Raw genomic sequence first — 21,976 nt, 5'->3', positions numbered from 1 at the left:
GCTATACTTTGATTTCAGCACAGGATTAATGATTGGGGAGTATTAGACTCTTCATTTTCCTCAGAAGGGTTTTTGGTTGGGTTGTGTTGCAATGAAAGAAGGAATGTGTTTTGGCTGCTGCAATCTCCTTAACTGTAGTAGATTTTAGAATGTAATCCATCAATTAGGAAATTCAGAATCCAAACAAATTAGCTCTGGGCTGCTCACTCCGTTCTTGGGGTATCTTATCTCCTTTAACATAGGTTCCCACTAAGGATTTGCTATATTTCTGAAAAGGCAACAGAGAGTTAAAATATAATTGGCTTGCAATAGGGAAACAACATATCAGCTTGCCCCCTAGATCTAATTTAAATGAGAAAATATTTCTGAGCAAGGACTGCATAAAGCAGGAAGTTGAGAGAGTTGCCAGGAGTGGATAAAAAAAAAAAGAAATCTGCTTGCTAAAAAGATCTGGCCAGAATCAAAAAAGTGACTTTTCTGGCTGGGTTCTTTTAATGTACACAATGACAGAACCCCATGATACCCATTTATTCGACCATCAGATTTCATTAAGGCAGGAAATGTGATCTGATAGATTTCCTTCTTTACCAACTGCTGAATTATGATAACTTCATCATGTTAATAAAATGGATTACATTTGTTTTCCTTGCTCTCACCAGGGCCTAACTGGTAAATAGTCTATCAACACTTCCATTTCAACCCTAGTGTTTCAAAGGGACATGATTTGACTAAAAATAAGCTGCAGGCATCCACTTACTCAGCCCCAAATTATCGTTATGTTGTTTAAGCCAAATAGTTCTGTAGCAGTTTAACCTTTCTTAAGGAAAGGAGGAAAATGTGGCCCTTGTCTGCACTCACCAGCAGGTTTCTTTCTCTTCCTCGAATATTCTTGGAAGCTCCAATTAGTATTTTAAAGTTTCTATGAATTCGTAATGATTGAGAGTCTGTTTTTCATGGCACCCAGTGGCCAGCTAAGACCCTCGGACTAGATTTTGTCTGTTCCTGCTGAGAGTGTAATAGTAGAGCCAGGCTCATACTTGAATGGCTCTCTCCCTTGGAATAAATTATGTTCGTGCATTTTTAGGCAAAATGTAACTGAAAGACATCTTTCTCTGCTTTTGTGTGCTGTAAGATAACTGATCTCATTTCCCCTGCTAAGATAACTCAGCAACATCTTGTACATACTTGCAGATTATCAGTATGAGAAAGACCTCAAACGTCAACCAAGATGGAAGAAACACTAGCTGGAAACTATCTCAGCTTCTATACAAATACCATGGGTTTGTGGGTGGAACAGGCATATTGAGGGATAATAATGATAACAGTAAGCAAAAGGATGTTTTTATTAAGTCTGGGAATGTATCTTGACAGTAAAATATTTGTAGAATGAATCCAGGTGATTATAGAGGTTTTATTTTGAGAACTGCAAAACGTGTAAGAAATGATATTCACTCACACTCTTTTCACTGAAATTTATCAAAACGGTATGCCTACATAAGAAATTTCCAAATGACTTAGAGATGTAGTTTATGTTTTTCTTTCTTCCTATCATATGTGTTGTTAAAATTTACTCCTCTTTTTAACCTACACTTTTGTTCTAAATTTTTTTCTCTATTTGGCAACTCTGTATATTTGTATGCTGGATAAATTTCCCCATGAAAATACTGAGCTATCCTAGAAATGTATGGCCATTCCAATTTGAAAATATAATTAAAAATATGTCACTTTAACAGAATATAAAAGAATAATTGTATAACTATCTTAATAGATGAAGAAAAGTCATTTGATAATAACAAATTCCTAATTTTTAAAAAATGTAGCAAAATCAGAATAGAAAGGAATAGAGAATAGCTATTAAAAACCTATGTGTGGGGGTGGCTTCCCTCTCGGCACAGTGGTTAAGAATCCGCCTGCCAATGCAGGGGACACAGGTTCAATCCCTGGTCCGGGAAGATCCATCATGCCGTGGAGCTACTAAGCCCATGCGCCACAACTACTGAGCCCGCGTGCTGCAACTACTAAAGGTTGCACACCTAGAGCCCGTGCTCTGCAACAAGAGAAGCCACTGCAGTGAGAAGCCCGTGCACCACAACAAAGAGTAGCCCCGCTTGCAACAATGAGAGAAAGGCCGCGCACAGCAACGATGACCCAACACAGCCAAAAAATAAAATAAGTAATTTTTTAAAAAAACCTATGGGATTGCATAACTGTATGCTTAAAAATGGTTCAATTGGTAAATTTTACATTATATCTATTTTAGTGCAATAAAAAGATACATACATTTAAAAAAATAAAGTGTGGGAAGATACAAATAATTAGTCATCTCAGTAGCATATACTCAAATTATTTACAAAGCTATTTTGAATACTTCAACACAAATTCAATTATTAATACTACCATGTTTAAGCACTACAGTACTGCTATACATGTGTTTTACTGACCATCTTTGTTTTCTAGACATGGTACCGAGAACTTCCTATTATCTAATTTAATTTTTACAATAATCCTATGAGATAGAAATTATCATGTGCATTTTATAGATGAGGCATCTGATATTCAGAGAGTTGAAATTAGTTGCCTAATGCCATACAGCTAGAAGGTGTTGAAGCTGCAATTCAGACCCAGGTCCATCTGACTCTGATAGATGTTTATAGCACTTTTGCTCTAATGCCTCCTATGTTTACATTCAGTAAATCTCACTGGACTGAACACAAAAGGAAAAATTTTTAAATAACGTAAACAAAATTAGCCACCCAAAAATGTGTCTACATCTTAATTCCTGGAACCAGTGACTGTTAGCTTGCTTTTTTAAAAAAAGGTCTTTTCAGGTATATTAAATTAAGGATTTTGAAATGAAAAGATTATCCTGGATTATCCAGTGGATGCTAAATCCAAAGACAAGTGTCCTTATAAGAGATACACAGGGGATATTTGATAGAGAGAAGAGGAAGAGGCAGTGTTACCAGGGAGGCAGAGATTGGAGTGATACTGTCACAAGCTAAGGAATGCCTGGAGTCACCAGGAGCTAGAAGAAGCAAGGAAAAGAATCTTCTCTCAAGGCTTTGGAGGAAGTGTGGCCCTGCCACACCTTGATTTTGGACTTCAGACTTCCAGACTGAGAAAATAATTCCTGTCTTAAGAAAAAAACAAAACAAAACTGTGGGAAGCATCAAATTTAATAGTGAAAATTTAGAAGCATGATCATTAGGTGAGAAAAAGACAGAAATGCCTGCTGTCATTTTTTCTATTCAACTTTGTTACCGGAAGTCCTAACTAATCCAAGAAAGCAACAGAAGTCAGAAAAGAAAAGCCCAAAATGTCCTCGTTCGGAATCAACAGGGAAAAGATGTCACAGTAATCACAATCCATCATTCGTTTTAGTGATTGGGGATCTATGCTGCCTTTGCTCAAATTTGTCTGTAGGACTAGAATACCTAAGAATCCTGGGGAACACAGACCTTTTGCTTTTCCACTTCTTTCTGGCTTCTCTTTTATATTCCCATGGCATGTTTTCCCCATCATTCATGTCACTCTGACTTCAGTTCCCCTGACTAGAAAAAATTATAAAGTTCTATGACCATTGGAATTGGTATTCTTCTGTTAAATTATTGTATTTGATGGACATAGGAATCGTTGCTTTAATTTACTATGTCATTAGAGTAAATATAAGTACATTAAATCAACACTTCACATTTCTGAAAGTAATTTATTCTTAAAATGTAGTATGTTTATGACTTCAGATATTAAAGGCATATTTATATTCCCATTTTAATCAAATTATAGCACAGAAAATCTCTTCAGTAGTTGAGATAACCACAGAATAAATCTAAGTTCATAACTTGGCAATAATTAACTTAAGGAGTAGGAATTAAGTTTGAAATAATACTCAGAAACTGGATATTGAGCTATTTATTGAAGGCCATGTGTACTCACACTGTGACTACCCTTACTCTTTTCCTTAAGTATAGGGAAGGAACTAGAATATGTATATGATTCTTTGGATGCTTCAGATATATCCAAGTATGTCCAGGTATGGCCATATTGTTCTGGAGTTTGGTAATTGGTAGAAACTAGACCGACCTCTGTGATTAACTTTGTGGTCTTGGTCAACTCATTTCACTTATCTGGCCCTCAGTTTCCTCCCCCTACAAAATGATTAGATTGAATTAGGTCTTCTCTCAAATGGTTTCCATTTCTGGCATTCCTTGAGTGTTTAGACACAAAATGATGATGTCTACTAATCATCAAATAGGTTTTATGTATCTATCATGATGCTAAATATTTTACCTGCATTATTTTATTAAATCATCATATCACTTCTCTGAGGAAGAAGTAATAAGTCCAACTTTATAGATGAGGGAACAAAGGCATAGAGACAGAAAATAACTGGACAAAGTCCGTTACAAAATTACAAAGGCAGAATTTGAACCATGGTCATCTGGAGTCTAAAATCTTTGGTCTTAATCACTATGTTGTTCTATAAATATTCAGCCTTTACTGTGCTGATTTAGTAAATGTAATTATCCCATCTATCCACTTATTCTAAAGTGTCCCATCCAGGTCTGTACCATCTCCCCAAAAGGCAATCACTTTCATAGTGTTACCACACCAATGGTCAGTATTAATCTTCCCAGCCCTGACCAAAACAGAAGTGATGGTGATACACACATCCAAGCCTGAAAATGCCTATTTCCCTTTACAGTAGACCTAAATGTCACTATCATGCTATGCATATACCATCTAACATACTATGCAAAGCATTTATTTACTGTGCTGATTTTTTATTATCTGTATGTCCTATAAAATGTAAGTTTGACAGGGCAAAGTTATTTCCCTGTCTTGTTTACTGAATCCCTAATACTCAGAAAAATACCTCGTACATATTAGATGCTCAATAGATATTTAATGAATAAAAGAACAAATCATCAGGGGTAGATGTTTATATCAAAATTTACATGCATACCTGACTGAATTAGAGTTACACATATGTTTGCTGTTTTACAACAATGTAAGTAGTTTCCTTTCCAACAATTTTCAATAAATCCTGTCTTATTTGCAAGTCTTGAGTTGAACTGTAAAGACATAAAAATAAGTTCTGATGTCTAGGCTGTTGAACGTTTTTTATAATAGTCATCAAGACTCTCTGGGTAGATCATGCAAGCAGACCTCTTACATCAGAGTGTTTACTTAGGTATAAGGATTGTCTTTTCTGTCTGCTTGTTGTGTTACATCTAGACCTCACACAGTTTAAGTTATGATTAGTGGCCAAGCAGACTTAGAAATATCCCATTCAGATGATTTACGCTAATCACATAATAACCATTTAATGCGTTTTTGTTGATTGATTCTAAATTGGAGTCAACTTATTTCAAATTATTTCTCTGCCAGTGAAGCTTCATGTGCGATTCAGTACTACAGATTTTCAGTTTCCCTGTTTAGTCACAACATTGCTTATGATTCCTGTTATCTAATTAAATACACTTGAGCCAAAACAAATACAGTCTTTGTTTTGCAGGCATAACCATGCTGCTTGTTGAGGCACAAAGAAAAAAACTTCTTTAAATTGCAGCTGTTTTAGTTTGGAAACTAATGAAAACCAATGAAAAATAACCAGTATGAGTCACTGTCTTTACCATCAGCCTATACCTTCCTAGAGATTAAAATCTGTAATTTTCTTGTAAACTTTATTTTCCCACTTTAATTTGGATTATTTCTGAGCATTTGATTTTTCCTTTACCAGAGGCTTGAGATACAACCATGAAAACCCAATTAATGTTAGTTTAATTGTATGGATTGAGTTAAATTTTCTATAGCAAGTGTGTTTCACTAACATAGATGAACACAAAGAAAGGAGACAGGAAATGGCTACATGCTTAGGGACTTAAGAGGCACATGTAGAGTCGTGGTGTTGTGTAATACAGATGGTTGGAGAAGCCCTTGCCACAAGGAGCCTGACTTACTCTATGATCTCTTTATTTTTCATAAACCTTCACCAAGTGCATTTGAAAAATAGACCATACTAGATAGCCTAAAATCTGCAACCATTCTCTTCACCAGGGCATGAAAGGCATTTAGTTATGAGAAAAGGATACAACAAATTTCAACTCCATTTCTCTTGACTATTTTCAATAGGAATACCACCCCCAATTCTCTCATAAGTGATATAAAAAAGAAGGTATAAAAGTACCTGTACCTGGTCTAATAAGACTTCTGGTGCCATCTTAGAAGCTGGATTCTATGTCTTTATTTGCTCTTGGTTTAGGCTCAAAGGCTTGACTCATTGCAAGTTTACCATTTTAGGGATTTCTCATTGCCAGTAACTTCATTAGTAAGTCCCTTAAAAATTGTCTCACACACACACGTCTGTTGTGTTTATTTATTTATTTTTTTTTTTTGCGGTACGCGGGCCTCTCACTGCTGTGGCCTCTCCCGTTGCGGAGCACAGGCTCAGGCTCCGGACGTGCAGGCTCAGCGGACCTGGCTCACAGGCCCAGCCACTCCGCGGCATGTGGGATCTTCCCGCATCGGGGCTCAAACCCGTGTCCGCTGGATCGGCAGGCAGACTCTCAACCACTGCGCCACCAGAGAAGCCCTGTTGTGTTTATTCTTAAAGCACAGTTAACCCACCGAATACAGGGTATAAAAACATGCTGTAAATACATCAAACATTGGACATAAAGAATGTCCAACCATTCGTTGGAGCTTCTCAGGTGGCGCAGTGGTTAAGAATCTGCCTGCCAATGCAGAGAACATGGGTTCGAGCCCTGGTCCCGAAAGATCCCACATGCTGTGGAGCAATTAAGCCCGTGCGCCACAACTACTGAGCCTGCACTCTAGAGCCTGTGCCGCAACTACTGAAGCCCTCCTGCCTAGAGCCCGTGCTCCACAACAAGAGAAGCCATCTCAATAAGAAGCCCGCGCACCGGAAGGAAGAGTAGCCCCTGCCCACCACAACCAGAGAAAGCCTGGGCACAGCAACGAAGACCCAACACAGCCAAAAATTTTTTTAAAATAAATTTTTATAAAAAAGAATCTCCAGCCATTCATCACCATGAATTAACAGCAAGCAACAGTAACAACCAAAGCCACTTATTAAGCCCTTTATTCTGAGCTAAACCTTGCTGGCAAAGAGTTGAAACTTTATATGGAACTTTAATGAAATATGGAACAATAAAAATGTTATGCCCAAAATTGTGCTAATGTGTACTAAAAATAATGCTGCAAGTCAAAATTAATTTTTGACCACAACCAATTAATGCAGTATAGTAGCAAGAGAGTCTGAGCCAGCTGTACTAAATAAGGGCTGTGCCATCTTATGCAAAAATCTTTCTGAGTCTTGGTTTCCTCAAATGGAAAATGGAAATACTAAACCTACCTGTCAAGGTTATTGTAAAAAAAAAAAAATTTAAAGACCATAGATGAGATGCAATAAATCTACCTAATATTACTAATCAAATGAAATTTGAAGTAAAAAATGCATATATTGTGAAATTGAGTAAATATAGGTAAATCATTCATAGAACTTAACATGCTTCCCAGTGGAATTTCATATAAAGGACTCTAATAAGCTCATCCTGCTGAGAACACTTTCTCATGCTGTGTTTTCTCATGTACCTTTCCTCTCACACCACTATTTTTACATTGTGTGGGCACAAGACCACCATTATCTGTGTTTTCTTTAACTAGTCCTTCTAGTTACTATCACAAACAGTTTATGACTGGGAGACTCTCAAGGCAAAAGAGAGAACATTTAATTGCAGGCTTATCATGTGTGAGAAACCATCATAAGTGCTTATTGTTTATATAGCACCTTTCATTATGTACCTCATATTTATAGACAAAGGTAGTTAAGAATGACACTAAAAATTCCTTAGTCACCATGGGCTAGGTGAAACATATGATCTCAATGTTATAATTGAAGACATGAGTGATGAAAAATGGGGAAAGATAGGATAGTTCCTCCAGTTAAAGAGACACGATCTGGCCACTTACAGAGATGTTTTCTCTAAATCATGTGCCTAAGTACAGAGATGACTCTCAGCCATCACTAGTGCCTTGCTAGCATGTGCCATGGAGTATTCAGTGAATATTAGCAAATGAAAAAATAAGTGAAAATCGATCATTAGATTCTGAAGGAAGGGTTATAGACTTACACTTGTACCAAAACAGAAGTTATACATAGTCAGCAGGCATCAAAAATTTGTCCTGGGAATTCAGATGTTAATGACCCCAGGACCCATTCACCCTCTCTGCCTCTCTGCTTTTACATGGTCTGGAACAGGAATTTCACACAGTGGGTGTTGCATGAAAGTTCTCAGCTTCTCTGTAGTTTTAGAAGGAAACAGAGAACAACAAGGTGAAAAGACAAAATGTTTTTATTCAGGTTTTCTTAAGGGCTTATAGAAAGGTCACATTCATTTGGAAGCAGTACAAGCTTCTAGAGATAATAGCTCATGTTACCATTAGGAAAAGCCACATACGAAAAATATATTAAGGAAAAGAAAAAAGTCTTGCCCATGGCAATCCTTTCAAAATCTGATGACAGATGTCATAGTACTCTAGGACTAGTGGAATATGCCATATTTCGAAGTGCTAAAAGAAAGGACTAGAATTAGAAGTGAGTCACAGAGGTAGACTCATTATTCACATACTTAATCTGAGGATTTTCACTTGTAAAATAACATGTCAGCTTCTCCAATCACTAGGAAGCCCAGAGATTTTCTACTGAATAACTAAAACACATTTTTAGGTGCCCCAAACCACAGAAACCCTCCACAAAGAAAAGCATGAATACAAGGGTAGAATTGTAAGCCCATGTTCACAGACTGAGCCCAAGTGATTTTGATTGGTCAGAATTAAAAAGCACGATCATTTCAGTCCTGCAAACCATAATGTCTCAGTGCTTGATGATTTATCTAAATCAAGGGGGGTAATAGAGAAGAGAACTCTTTTTCAAGGAAGCATTTCCAAAATATCAGGAGCAACCCCACAGGTCAAGGGTAAATTCCCATAGTAGTTCTTGCTAAGGGATTACGCATGCTGCCTCATGAAGTTAATTACATTTTAAAATACTACATGAAGGAAACATGATGGTGGGGAATTTTTGTACCTCTTACACATAGAGTAGCATCCACAGCAGCTTGCTTCTTTGGTTTTCATCACAACTTGCCATGGAAGGGGCCCCTCAGCTGGTATAGACAGGGAACCCCTGTGCTGCAGGATCCAAGAGTCAGCAATATTCACCCACGCCCTGGTGCCAACTCCCAACTCCCTAGTACCCTAGCTGTGATTCAGCCCCCTGAGACTCAGCTTAAAATGGGCAGACTCTGGTGTGATGTTAAAATCCCTTCTGTCAAGTTTAATGAAGTTTAAAATCACCCCCTAAATTGTGAAAATCTAAGATTCTCAACAAAGACATGTAAGTCTTTTGCCTATCCCTCAACCATGATTTTAAAAATCTAGAAGTAATTGTCTCCAAGAGTCTCAGGTTTCAGGAAGGTCCTTCACAGTCCATAAGCTGATAGATGTAACACACATACACATAGGAAGCAGTAGTTGGAGTAAAAAAAATTCGATCTTTTTCTAAATACTATATGGTATTTTTTTTTAAGTTTACTCCCTCCCTCAAACAAACCAACTTTTAAAAAGTTAGCTGGTCATTTGCTTTAAAAACTGTGTATGAAAGAAACTCTATGCCATGGAAAGTAGAGTCACTTAGTTGGAAGAAGTAGGAAGAACATGTAGGTTGAATAAGTAGTTTGACTACTGTGTATTCTGTATATGCACACACACACAAGCGTGTTCATAACAAAATAAATAATATTCATAAAATCAATTCTCATTTCTATGACTGCATAGTCATAGGTTATGTTTATAACTACATTCTTCCACTATCCATTCCATATTCCGTTTGCCTTCAGCAAGCGTCTGAGTTGGTTATGGTTTTTTGCCTGTTGGGGTGACCAAAACCTTCCTTCCTGAAGGGTCTGGGTCACTAGCAGTCCTGCCTGAATTGGGTTGTTGTTGTTTCCAACTAATTTAATCACAGGTCATGGTAGTACTAAAAGACCCCCGAAGGGTTCTGCTGTATAACAGACATACTCCTCCTTACCACAATTTTGTGGTAGCAGCCCAGTTTTCCCTTGGTACTCAGGATCAATCAATTATACCAGCAAATATAGTAATTCTCTTCTTTGCCTATTGATTCAGAGGCATGGTGAGCTCAAAGTGACCAGGTGGCAGTCTTAATTTCCAGTACAATGGAATCATTGTGTCTCCTGGTAGGAGCATTCCTCTCTTTGAAATTAAGACTGCTAGACCAGCAGAGAATAAGGCCATGGGAAAAAGAAACAAAAATTTTGCTTGGGGATCAGTTACGGGAATAGCGAGTGGTGCTCCTTCCATTACACATCTTGATTCCGAATCCTGTGAATCCTGTCTATATGGGGGAAAGAGTACCATACATTAGCCATAGATTTAGAGTAAACTTGCAAGGTATACCTAATAGCCCTGAAAGTGAGTCTTCAAAAGGTCATACCATCACTTTACCATCTTCATACCATCATTAAGCCAGCTGCTTCAGGATGCTGGGGAACATGGTAAGATCAGTGAATTCCATGAACATGGGCCCATTGCCCCACTTTATTTACTATGAAGTGAGTTCCTTGATCAGAAGCAGTGCTGTGTGGGTTACCATGACGGTGGATAAGGCATTCTGTAAGTGCACAGATGGTAATTTGGCAGAAGCATTGCATTCAAGGAAAGGAAATTTGTATGTAGAATTCATGTCTCTTCCAGTAAGAGCAAGGTGTTGTCCCTTCCATGATGGAAGAGGCTCAGTGTAATTCATATGCCCCCAACTGGGTGGCTGATCACTCCAGGAAATAGTGCCATTAGGGACTCAGTTTTAATCTCTGCTGTTAGCAGACTGAGCACGCAACAGCATCCATATCCAGGTCAGTCTTGGTGAATGGAAGTCCATGTTGCTGAGCTAATGCATAGCCTCCATCCCTGCCACCATGGCCACTTTATTCATGAGCCCACTGGATGATGACAGGAGTGTCTAGGGAAAGAACCTCACTCGATGAGTCATGCTATCCACTTGATGATTCAAGTCCATTTCTGCTAAGATCACTCTTTAGTGAACATTCACATGGGACAAACTATCTTCACTTTTTTTTCCCATTCAGGGAGGTCTACTTGCATAATTCACCATAGACCTCCTTGTCACCAATTTCCCAATTATATTCCTTCTAAGTCCCTGACTATCCAGCCAAACCATTGACAACAGCTTACTAAGCAGTATAGACTTGTACTTCTGGCCATTTTTTCCTTCCAAACAAAATGAACAACAAGGCACACTGCTCAAAGCTCTGCCAACTGGGAGAATTTCACCTAACCTCTGTCCTTCAAGGATGTCCCAGAAAGGAACTGTAGTGCTCACTTTCAGGTGGTTCCTACATGTTGTATAGAACCACCTGTAAACCAGGCCCAGGTGTTCTCTTCTTCAGTTGACTTGTAGTAGGTAACTCCCCATGGGGCCACAGAACTGGGCTGGGACAGAAAGAGTAATGTAGCAGGAGTAGGTGCCATGGCATTTGGGCCACTTTCTCATGTTACTTCTTGTGCCTTCAGTGCCTGCTCAAGCCTAATCTTGTATATACTTCTTCCATTTGATAATCCAGTGATGCTATGAACACCCAACTTTATGTTTAGTGGATCAGACAATACCCAGCTTATGATGGGAAGCTCAAGTCACATGTTAATTTGGTGGTGCATGGCTAAGTGTTCAGTCTCTACTAAGGCCCAGGAGCAAACCAAAAGCTGTTTCGCAAAAGGACAGTAGTTATCCACCAAGGATAGCAAGGCTTTCCTCCAGAGTCTAAGGGTCTGAGCTGTGACGCATCTACAGAGACCTGCCAAAGGCTCCAAACAGCATCTCAGTATGCCAGTGACACTTCAAGAACTATCAGATCTATTGGATCCTTTGGCCAAGTGATAGAACGGCTTGCATGACATCCCAGACCTGTTGCTGATCCTTCTCTTCTTCAGAGCCCACTCAAAACTGGCAGCTTTTAGGGTCACTGGGTAAGTAGGACAGGGTAGTGCACCCAAATGAGGAATGCGTTGCCTCCAAAATCCAAAGAAGTCCACTTGGCATTGTGCCTTGATTATTAGTTGTACAAGGGGCTAAATGTAACAGCTTATCCTTCATGTTAAAAGAAATATTTCAACAGACTCCACCCAACTGTATCCCCTAGATATTTCACTGAGGTGGAAGACCCTAGAATTCCGTTGGATTAATCTCCTACCCTCTGACACACAGATGACTTGCCAATATGCTAGAGTAGTTGCTACTTCTGCTCACTAGGTCCAGTTAGCATAAAAATGTGGTGGATGATTATGTTGTCTTGTGAAAGGGAAAGACGATCAAGGTCTCTGGAAATTAAACTATGACATAGGATGGAGGGTTGATTTACTCTTAAGATAGGACAGTAAAGGTATATTGCTGGCCTTGCCAGCTGATAGGAAACTGCTCTGGTTGTCAGAAGGTACTGGAAAAAAGCACTTTCCAGATCAGTAGCTGCATGCCAGGTACTAGGGGATGTGTTAATTTGCTCCAGCAAAGAAGTTATGTCAGCAGCTACAATTAGCTACAATTAAGAGTCATCATCCAGTTACGTTTACAATAATCCACTGCCATTCTCCAAGATCCATTTGTTTTTCTATACAGATCAAATAGATATGGTGGGAATCGCCACCCCTGGCTATTTCAAGTCCTTGATGATGGCACTAATCTTTTTGATGCCCTCGGGAATGCAGTATTGCTTTTGGTTTAATGTTTTTTCCAAGTCCATGCAGTTCTATTGACTTCCACCTGACCTTTTCTATAATAAAAGCCCTTATTTCAAAGGTCAGGGAGCCAACGTGGAGGACTCCGTCATATGCTAAGTGTGTCTATTCCAATTATCTATTCTGGAACTTGGGAAATAAACATATAATAGGCTCAGAGACCTACTGGACCCACTGTGAAACTGATCTGAGCTGGAATACTATTGATCACTCAATCTCTATTTGTTTTGTAATTTAGCCACTCACTTGATGAGGCTCCGCACTTGGTTTTCAGCAATTTCAGTGCTGTGGCTATAGGTTTCTTGCAGGACACACATAGCAACTTTCAGATCATTTATGTGGACCCTGAAATGGGAATCTGAAACTCTGAGCTCATCCTTTTCTTTTTATGGTGCAGTTAGGAGCAACTAATCAATTTCATGATACTTCTCAATTTGACTAAAATGCTCTAAACTATCTAATAGATCACCACCCATAACTTTACCTTTTATAGGTGATATTTTCATCTCTATTGACACATCATGGCATGGACTGCCAGTTCCCACTTTACCACTGGGAAAGAGCCTTTCAATATAAATCTAATTGAATTAGAGAACCACTTCCAGAAAAGTCATCCTTAAGATTCTGTTCCTCATAAAGCACTCTCAATACCAAAATCTTCATTAGTCAGGTTTCTACAGAGAAGAAACGTCCAGTAGGAGATATATCTATATATATCTATAAAGTTATTGCTCTATCATCTATATAAAGAAAGATCATAATTCCTCCCTTTTTATTACATATAAGAGAGAACAACAAAGTAGTATACAGACAAGAGCTCCAAAAAGAGATTGAAAGTTTCCCACAGGTAAACAAGTAAATTCTTTTTTCAGAGAAAATCTGCCTAGTTATTGGGAATTGAGTGAGAATTCTACAATATCATTAATCATCAATTACCAACAGCAAACACAAATAATGTAATGAAAATTTTCGTTTGTTTTGTCTATGTCTGTTTTTCTTTTACGTACCAGGCAGGGTTAGATGAGTGGCTATAAATAGTCAAGATAATTAACATATCTCCATGAAAAAACTGGTAGAAGAAAGTGAAATATTTTTCTGCAGATAAAAAAAATCTATAGGAAAGTAAGCAGCAATGATAACACTTGATTTTACTGATAATTAACATTTTAAAGTTTTTTTGTGTGTATGGTATGCGGGCCTCTCTCTGTAGTGGCCTCTCCCGTTGCGGAGCACAGGCTCCGGACGCGCAGGCTCAGCGGCCATGGCTCACGGGCCCAGCCGCTCTGCGGCATGTGGGATCCTCCCGGACCGCGGCACAAACCCGTGTCCCCTGCATCGGCAGGCAGACTCTCAACCACTGTGCCACCAGGGAAGCCCTAAAGTTTTTATGATATTCTTGGCACCATGCTAGGGACCAAATATTAAGATAATCATACTTAATCCCAAAAGCAACTTCAATGCTAGGTCTTTGAAGGGCACTCAGACCTTGCTCAACTCAAAGGCTGAATTTATTCCTTCATAAAAGTACTACATTTTATTAGTTTAATGAGAGCATGCATTTACACTCTGTCTTGCTAGCTACATTTTTTAAATACCATAACTTATGTTGTAAAGCACACAGCATACAGTTATTTGGATAGAGTTGTATTTTTAAGTATTTCAACTGTTAAAGCTTTAACAGTCTTTTAACCAATTTATCTAATTCTACCCAACCCATCTAACCTGTACTCTTTTCTTTATAACATTTATATCCAGGCCTGGCTTCATGGGTTTGCAATCTGTGCAGTCACATAGGGCCCTAAGATTAAAATGGTCTCTCACTTGGTTTATGCTCAGCTGTCACTATCTTGAAATTCTTATTAATATTTGAACAAGAGCCCTGCATTTTAATTTTTCACTGGGTACCACAAATTATATATCTGGTCCTACTTGTCTCCATATGAAATTACCTTACTTACTCTACTACATGTTTATATTTTGTCTTCCCTTCTGGAATGTAATCTTTATAAGAATAGAGACTTTCTCTATCTTGTATACCAAAGTAAATAGTAAGTGCTCAAAAAATGTTTCTTGAATTTTGTACCTGGCTCACTTATTCTTATCTGAAGAAAACCATATCTTTGAAAATAAACCACCCAACCCCAGGAATCAATTTTCATCTAACATTGCTCATTTTTAAGGGAGTACCAAAGATGACATAAACATTCTCTCTAAGGCTGACCTTGCATTTCCAAACTTATTAAGTAATGGTAAATGTCACAGTGTGTCTTGAGAGAAGAATGCCAAATTTTCTCTTTTAACATCAGTATTTAAATTACAATTTCTTGGTAATGAAATTCCATCTGGAATTTCATGAGCGAGTGGTTGCTATTTTGAAGACCTTTTCCCATCCTCTTTTAGATCCATCTTGTCACTTTGATCCCTACTTTAACAGATAAGAACAGGAAGGAGAAAAAGAAAAATGGAGAAATTAAATAACATAAAATAAAATCATATCTGTTATTACTCTTAAAATTAAATTCTGGCTCTGATGCTTTACTGCAACCACCAGCACTATTTTATGTTATATATTAAATGTGTTTAGACCCTTCATCAGAAAAAAAATAATTATCTGGAATATAAATTATTCCTGAAAGCTGTTCTTTATGATGTGTCTACATGTGGATCTGTGAGTTTATCCTACTGTGAGCTTATAAACTTCTTAGATGTGTAGATTGTTTTTATTATTTTTAAAAATATTTTTTCTACCCTTTTGTCTCTCTCATCTTCTTCTGAGATCCCATGAGCATGATGTCACACAGGGCTCTGAGGCTCTCATTTTTCCTTCACTCTTTTTTCTTTCCATTCCTCTATATGGATAGTCTCAGTTGACTATTTTCAAATTTGCTGATTCCTTTGCTTTCTGAAACCTGCTGTTGAGTTCCTCTACTGAATTCTTTATTTTAGTCAGTATATTTTCAACTTCAGAATTTCTAGTTGGTTCTTTTCCATAATTTGTACATTTTTATTGATATTCTATATTTTAGGATAAATTATTCTCTTATTTTCATTTGGTTCTTTAGACATGGATTCCATTAGTTCTTTGAACATATTTTAAGTAGATGATTTAAAGTCTAGGTCTAGTAAGTCCAACTTCCAGGCTTCACCAGTTACAGTTTCTAGTGTTTGCTTTATTCCTTGTGAATGGACCTTACTTTCTTGTTTCTTGGTATGTCTCATAATTTTTTTGTTCATAGCTGGACATTTTAAATAATATAATGTGGTAACTGGAAATCAAGTTCTCCCCCTCCCCGTAGATTATTGTTTTTCTTTTTTTTTGCGGTATGTGGGCCTGTCACTGTTGTGGCCTCTCCAGTTGTGGAGCACAGGCTCCGGACGTGCAGGCTCAGCAGCCATGGCTCACAGGTCCAGCCGCTCTGCAGCATGTGGGATCTTCCCGGACCGGGGCATGAACCCGTGTCCCCTGCATTGGCAGGTGGACTCTCAACCACTGCACCACCAGGGAAGCTCTTTTATTCTTTATTTAGTGAATTTTCTGAACAATTCTGTAGTCTGTATTCCTTTTCATGTATAGCCACTGAAAATATTTCTCTGTCTCCATTCAGTCTTTAAAATAGCAGTCCTTTACAAACTCATGCTAACTAGTTTCATGATATTCCACAAGATGTCATACATGGACTCCTACAGTCAGGCAGTCATTTGGGAGTCATTCTGTCCAGCAAAGCTGCCATCTCCATTGTTTCTCAGTTAAGGCAGAGGCTGAGTCTTATTTCTGATGAATCCATCACATCCACAGAGAGCAGGCACAAGGGAAATGTGCCCTTGGCTCCCCAGTCAAAATTGGGACTACATTCCGTAATATAATTTAGCAGTCTTCAACATGTACAATGAATAATTTATGTGAGGGAAATAGTCTAGGATACACTCTCTGTACTCATCCACGCACAACCTTCCCCCCTCCCAGAGGTGCCAGAAATGCTACATTTATTACAATTGATAAAATTACTCCAGTATGTCACTATCAGCCCAAAACCATTGTTTACATTAGGGTTCACTCTTGGTGTTGTACATTCTATGGGTATAACATGTGTATAATGATCAGTATCCACAATTATAGTACCATACAGAATAGTTTCACTGCCTTAAAAATTCTTTATTCTGGGGGGAACTTCAAGATGTCAGAGGAGTAAGAGATGGAGATCACCTTCCTCCCCTTAAATACATCAAAAATACACCTACATGTGGAGCAACTCCTATAGAACACCCAGTGAACACTTGCAGAAAACCTCAGACTCCTCAAAAAGCAAGAAAAACCCCATGTACCTGGCCGTGTGGCTGACAGGGTCTTGGTGCCCCAGCCGGGTATCAGGCCTGAGTCTCTGAGGTAGGAGAGCTGACTCCAGGACATTGGACCACCAGAGACCTCCTGGCCCCATGTAATATCAATAGGTGAGAGCTCTCCCAGAGATCTCCATCACAGCACTAAGACCCAGCTCCACCCAAGAGCCAGCAAACTGCAGTGCTGGGTGCCTCATGCCAAACAACTAACAAGACAGGAACACAACCACACCCATTAACAGAGAGGCTGCCTAAAATCATACTAAGTTCAGAGACACCCTAAAACACACCACTGGATGTGGCCCAGACCACCAGAAACACAGGATCCAGTCCCACCCACCAGAACACAGGCACCAGTCCCGTTCACCAGGAAGCCTACACAACCCACTGAACCAACCTCACCCACTGGGGGCAGACACCAAAAACAACGGGAACTACAAACCTGCAGCCTGAGAAAAGTAGACCCCAATCACAGTAATTTAAACAAAATGATAAGACACAGAAATATGCAGCAGGTGAAAGAGCAAGGTAAAAACCCACCAGACCAAACAAATGAAGAGAAAATAGGCAGTCTACCTGAAAAAGAATTCAGAATTGAGCTTCCATGGTGGTGCAGTGGTTAAGAATCCTCCTGCCAATGCAGGGGACACGGGTTCGAGCCCTGGTCCGGGAAGATCCCACATGCTGCAGAGCAACTAAGCCCATATGCCACAACTACTGAGCCTGTGCCCTAGAGCCCGTGAGCCACAACTAATAAGCCTGTGTGCCACAACTACTGAAGCCTGTGCACCTAGACACTGTGCTCTTCAACAAGAGAAGCCACCACAATGAGAAGCTCTTGCACCAGGACAAAGAGTAAACCCCGCTCTCAGCAACTAGAGAAAACACACATGCAGCAGTGAAGACTCAATGCAGCCAAAAATTAAATAAATAAATAAATAAATAAATGTTTTTAAAATTCAGAATAATGATAGTAAAGATGATACAAAATCTTGGAAATAGAATGGAGAAAATACAAGAAACACTTCACAAGGACCTAGAAGAACTAAAGAGCAAACAAACAATGATGAACAACAAAATAAATGAAATTTAAAATTTGCTAGAAGGAATCAATAGCAGAATAACTGAGGCAGAAGAATGGATAAGTGACCTGGAAGATAAAATAGTGGAAATAACTGCTGCAGAGCAGAATAAAGAAAAAAGAATGAAAAGAATTGAGGACAGTCTCAGAGAATGCTGGGACAATATTAAATGCATGAACATTTGAATTATAGAGTCCCAGAATAAGAAGAGAAAAAGAAAGTGTCTGAGAAAATATTTGATGAGATTATAGCTGAAAACTTCCCTAACGTGGGAAAGGAAATAGTCAATCAAGTCCAGGAAGTGCAGAGAATCCCATACAGGATAAATCCAAGGAGAAACATGCCAAGACACATATTAATCAAACATTCAAAAATTAACTACAAAGAAAAAATATTAAAAGCAGCAAGGGAAAAGCAACAAATAACATACAAGGGAATCCCCATAAGGTTAACAGAGTTTCTTTCAGCAGAAACTCTGAAAACCAGAAGGGAGTGGCAGGACATATTTAAAATGATGAAAGGGAAAAACCTACAACCAAGATTACTGTACCCAACCAGGATCACATTCATATTCGACGGAAAAATTAAAACCTATACAGACAAGCAAAAGTTAAGAGAATTCAGCACCACCAAACCAGCTTTACAACAAATGCTAAAGGAACTTCTCTAGGTTGGAAACACAAGACAAGGAAAAGACCTACAAAAACAAACACAAAACAATTAAGAAAATGGTAATAGGAACATACATATCAATAATTACCTTAAATGTAAATGGATTTAATGCTCCCACCAAAAGACATAGACTGGCTGAATGGATCCAAAATCAAGACCCATACATGTGCTGTCTACAAGAGACCCAATTCAGACCTAGGGACACGTACAGACTGAAAATGAGGGGATGGAAAAAGATATTCCATGCAAGTGGAAAAGAAAGCTGGAGTAACAATTCTCATATCAGACAAAATAGACTTTAAAATAAAGACTATTAAAAGAGACAAAGAAGGACACTACATAATGATCAAGGGATCAATCCAAGAAAAGGTATAACAATTGTAAATATTTATGCACCCAACAGAGGAGCACCTCAATACATAAGACAAATACTAACAGCCAGGGTTTCCCTGGTGGCGCAGTGGTTGAGAGTCTGCCTGCCGATGCAGGGGGCACGGGTTCGTGCCCCGGTCGGGGAAGATCTCACATGCCACGGAGCGGCTAGGCCCGTGAGCCATGGCCGCTGAGCCTGCATGTCCGGAGCCTGTGCTCTGCAATGGGAGAGGCCACAACAGTGTGAGGCCCACGTACAGCAAAAAACAAAAACAAAACAAACAAAAAAAAAACATACTAACAGCCATAAAAGGAGAAATTAACAGTAACACAATAATAGTAGGGGACTTTAACACCCCATGTTCACCAATGGACAGATCATCCAAAATGAAAATAAATAAGGAAACACAAGCTTTAAATGACACATTAAACAAGATGGACTTAATTGATACTTATAAGACATTCTTTCCAAAAACAACAGAATACACTTTCTTCTCAAGTGCTCATGGAACATTCTCCAGGATAGATCATATCTTGGGTCACAAATCAAGCTGTGGTAAATTTCCAAAAACTGAAATCATATCAAGTATGTCTTTTCCAACCACAGTGCTATGAGACTAGATATCAATTACAGGAACAAAACTGTAAAAAATACAAACACAAGGAGGCTAAACAATATGCTACTAAATATCCAAGAGGTCACTGAAGAAATCAGAGGAAATCAAAAAATACCTAGAAACAAATGACACTGAAAACACAGTGACCCAAAACCTATGGGATGCAGCAAAAGCAGTTGTAAGAGGGAAGTTTATAGCAATATAATCCTACCTCAAGAAAAAAGAAAAATCTCAAATAAACAACCTAACCTTACACCTACAGCAATTAGAGAAAGAATAATAACAACAACAAAAAAAACCCACACTTAACAGAAGGAAATAAATCAGAAAGATCAGATCAGAAATAAATGAAAAAGAAATGAAGGAAACTATAGCAAAGATCAATAAAACTAAAAGCTGGTTCTTTAAGAAGATAAACAAAATTGATAAACCATTAGCCAGACTCATCAAGAAAAAAAGGTAGAAGACTCAAATCAACAGAATTAGAATTGAAAAAGGAGAAATAATAACTGACACTGCAGAAATACAAAGGATCATGAGAGATTACCACAAGCAACCATACCATTTCCAATAAGATCAGGAAAAAGACAAGGTTGTGCACTCTTACTGCTATTATTCGACATAGTTTTGGAAGTTTTAACCACAGCAATCAGACTAAAAAAATAAATAAATAAATCAAAGAAATAAAAGGAATCCAAATCAGAAAAGAAGAAGTAAAGTTGTCACTGTTTGCAGATTACATGATACTATACATAGAGAATCCTAAAGATGCTACCAGAAAACTACTAGAGCTATGCAATGAATTTGGTAAAGTAGCAGGATAAAAAATCAATGCACAGAATCTTTTGCATTCCTATACACTAATGATGAAAAATCTGAAGGAGAAATTAAGGAAAAAGCCCCATTTACCATTGCAACAAAAAGAATAAAATACCTAGGAATAAATCTGCCTAAGGAGACAAAACTGTATGCGGAAAACTAGAAGACATTGATGAAAAATTAAAGATGATACAAACAGATGGAGAGATATACCACGTTCTTGGATTGGAAGAACAACATTGTGAAAATGACTATACTACGCAAAGCAGTCTACAGACTCAATGCAATCGCTATCAAATTACCAATGGCATTTTTCACAGAACTAGAACCAAAAATTTCACAATTTGTATGGAAACACAAAAGACCCTGAATAGCCAAAGCAATCTTGAGAAAGAAAAACAGAGCTGGAGGAATCAGGTTCCCTGACTTCAGACTATACTACAAAGCTACAGTAATCAAGAGAGTATGGTACTGGCACAAACAGAGAAATATAGATCAATGGAACAGGAATGAAAGCCCAGAGATAAACCCATGCACATACGGTCACCTTATCTTTGATAAAGAAGGCAAGAATACACAATGGAGAAAAGACAACCTCTTCAATAAGTGGTGCTGGGAAAACTGGACAGCTACTTGTAAAAGAATGAAATTGAATGTACCCTAACACCATACACAAAAATAAACTCCAAATGGATTAAAGACATAAATATAAGGCCAGACACTATAAAACTCTTAGAGGAAAACATAAGTAAACACTCTATGACATACATCACAGCAAGATCCTTTTTGACCCACCTCCTAGAGAAATGGAAATAAACCCAAAAATAAACAAATGGGAGTTGATGAGGCTTAAAAGCTTTTGTACAGCAAAGGAAAACATAAACAAGATGAAAAGACAACCCTCAGAATGGGAGAAAATATTTGCAAATGAAGCAAGTGACAAAGGATTAATCTCCAAAATATACAAGCAGCTCATGCAGCTCAATATCAAAAAAACAAACAACCCAATCCAAAAATGGGCAGAAGACCTTTCTATTTCATGAGAAATAGACATTTCTCCAAAGAAGATATACAGATTGCCAAAAAACACATGAAAGGATGATCAACATCACTAATCATTAGAGAAATGCAAATCAAAACCACAATGAGGTATCACCTCGCACCAGTCAGAATGGCCATCATCAAAAAATCTACAAACAATAAATGCTGGAGAGGGTGTGGAGA

Source organism: Kogia breviceps, chromosome 5, assembly GCF_026419965.1.
Source record: "Kogia breviceps isolate mKogBre1 chromosome 5, mKogBre1 haplotype 1, whole genome shotgun sequence".
Lineage (NCBI taxonomy): Eukaryota > Metazoa > Chordata > Mammalia > Artiodactyla > Physeteridae > Kogia > Kogia breviceps.
This window is presented reverse-complemented; position numbering follows the sequence as displayed.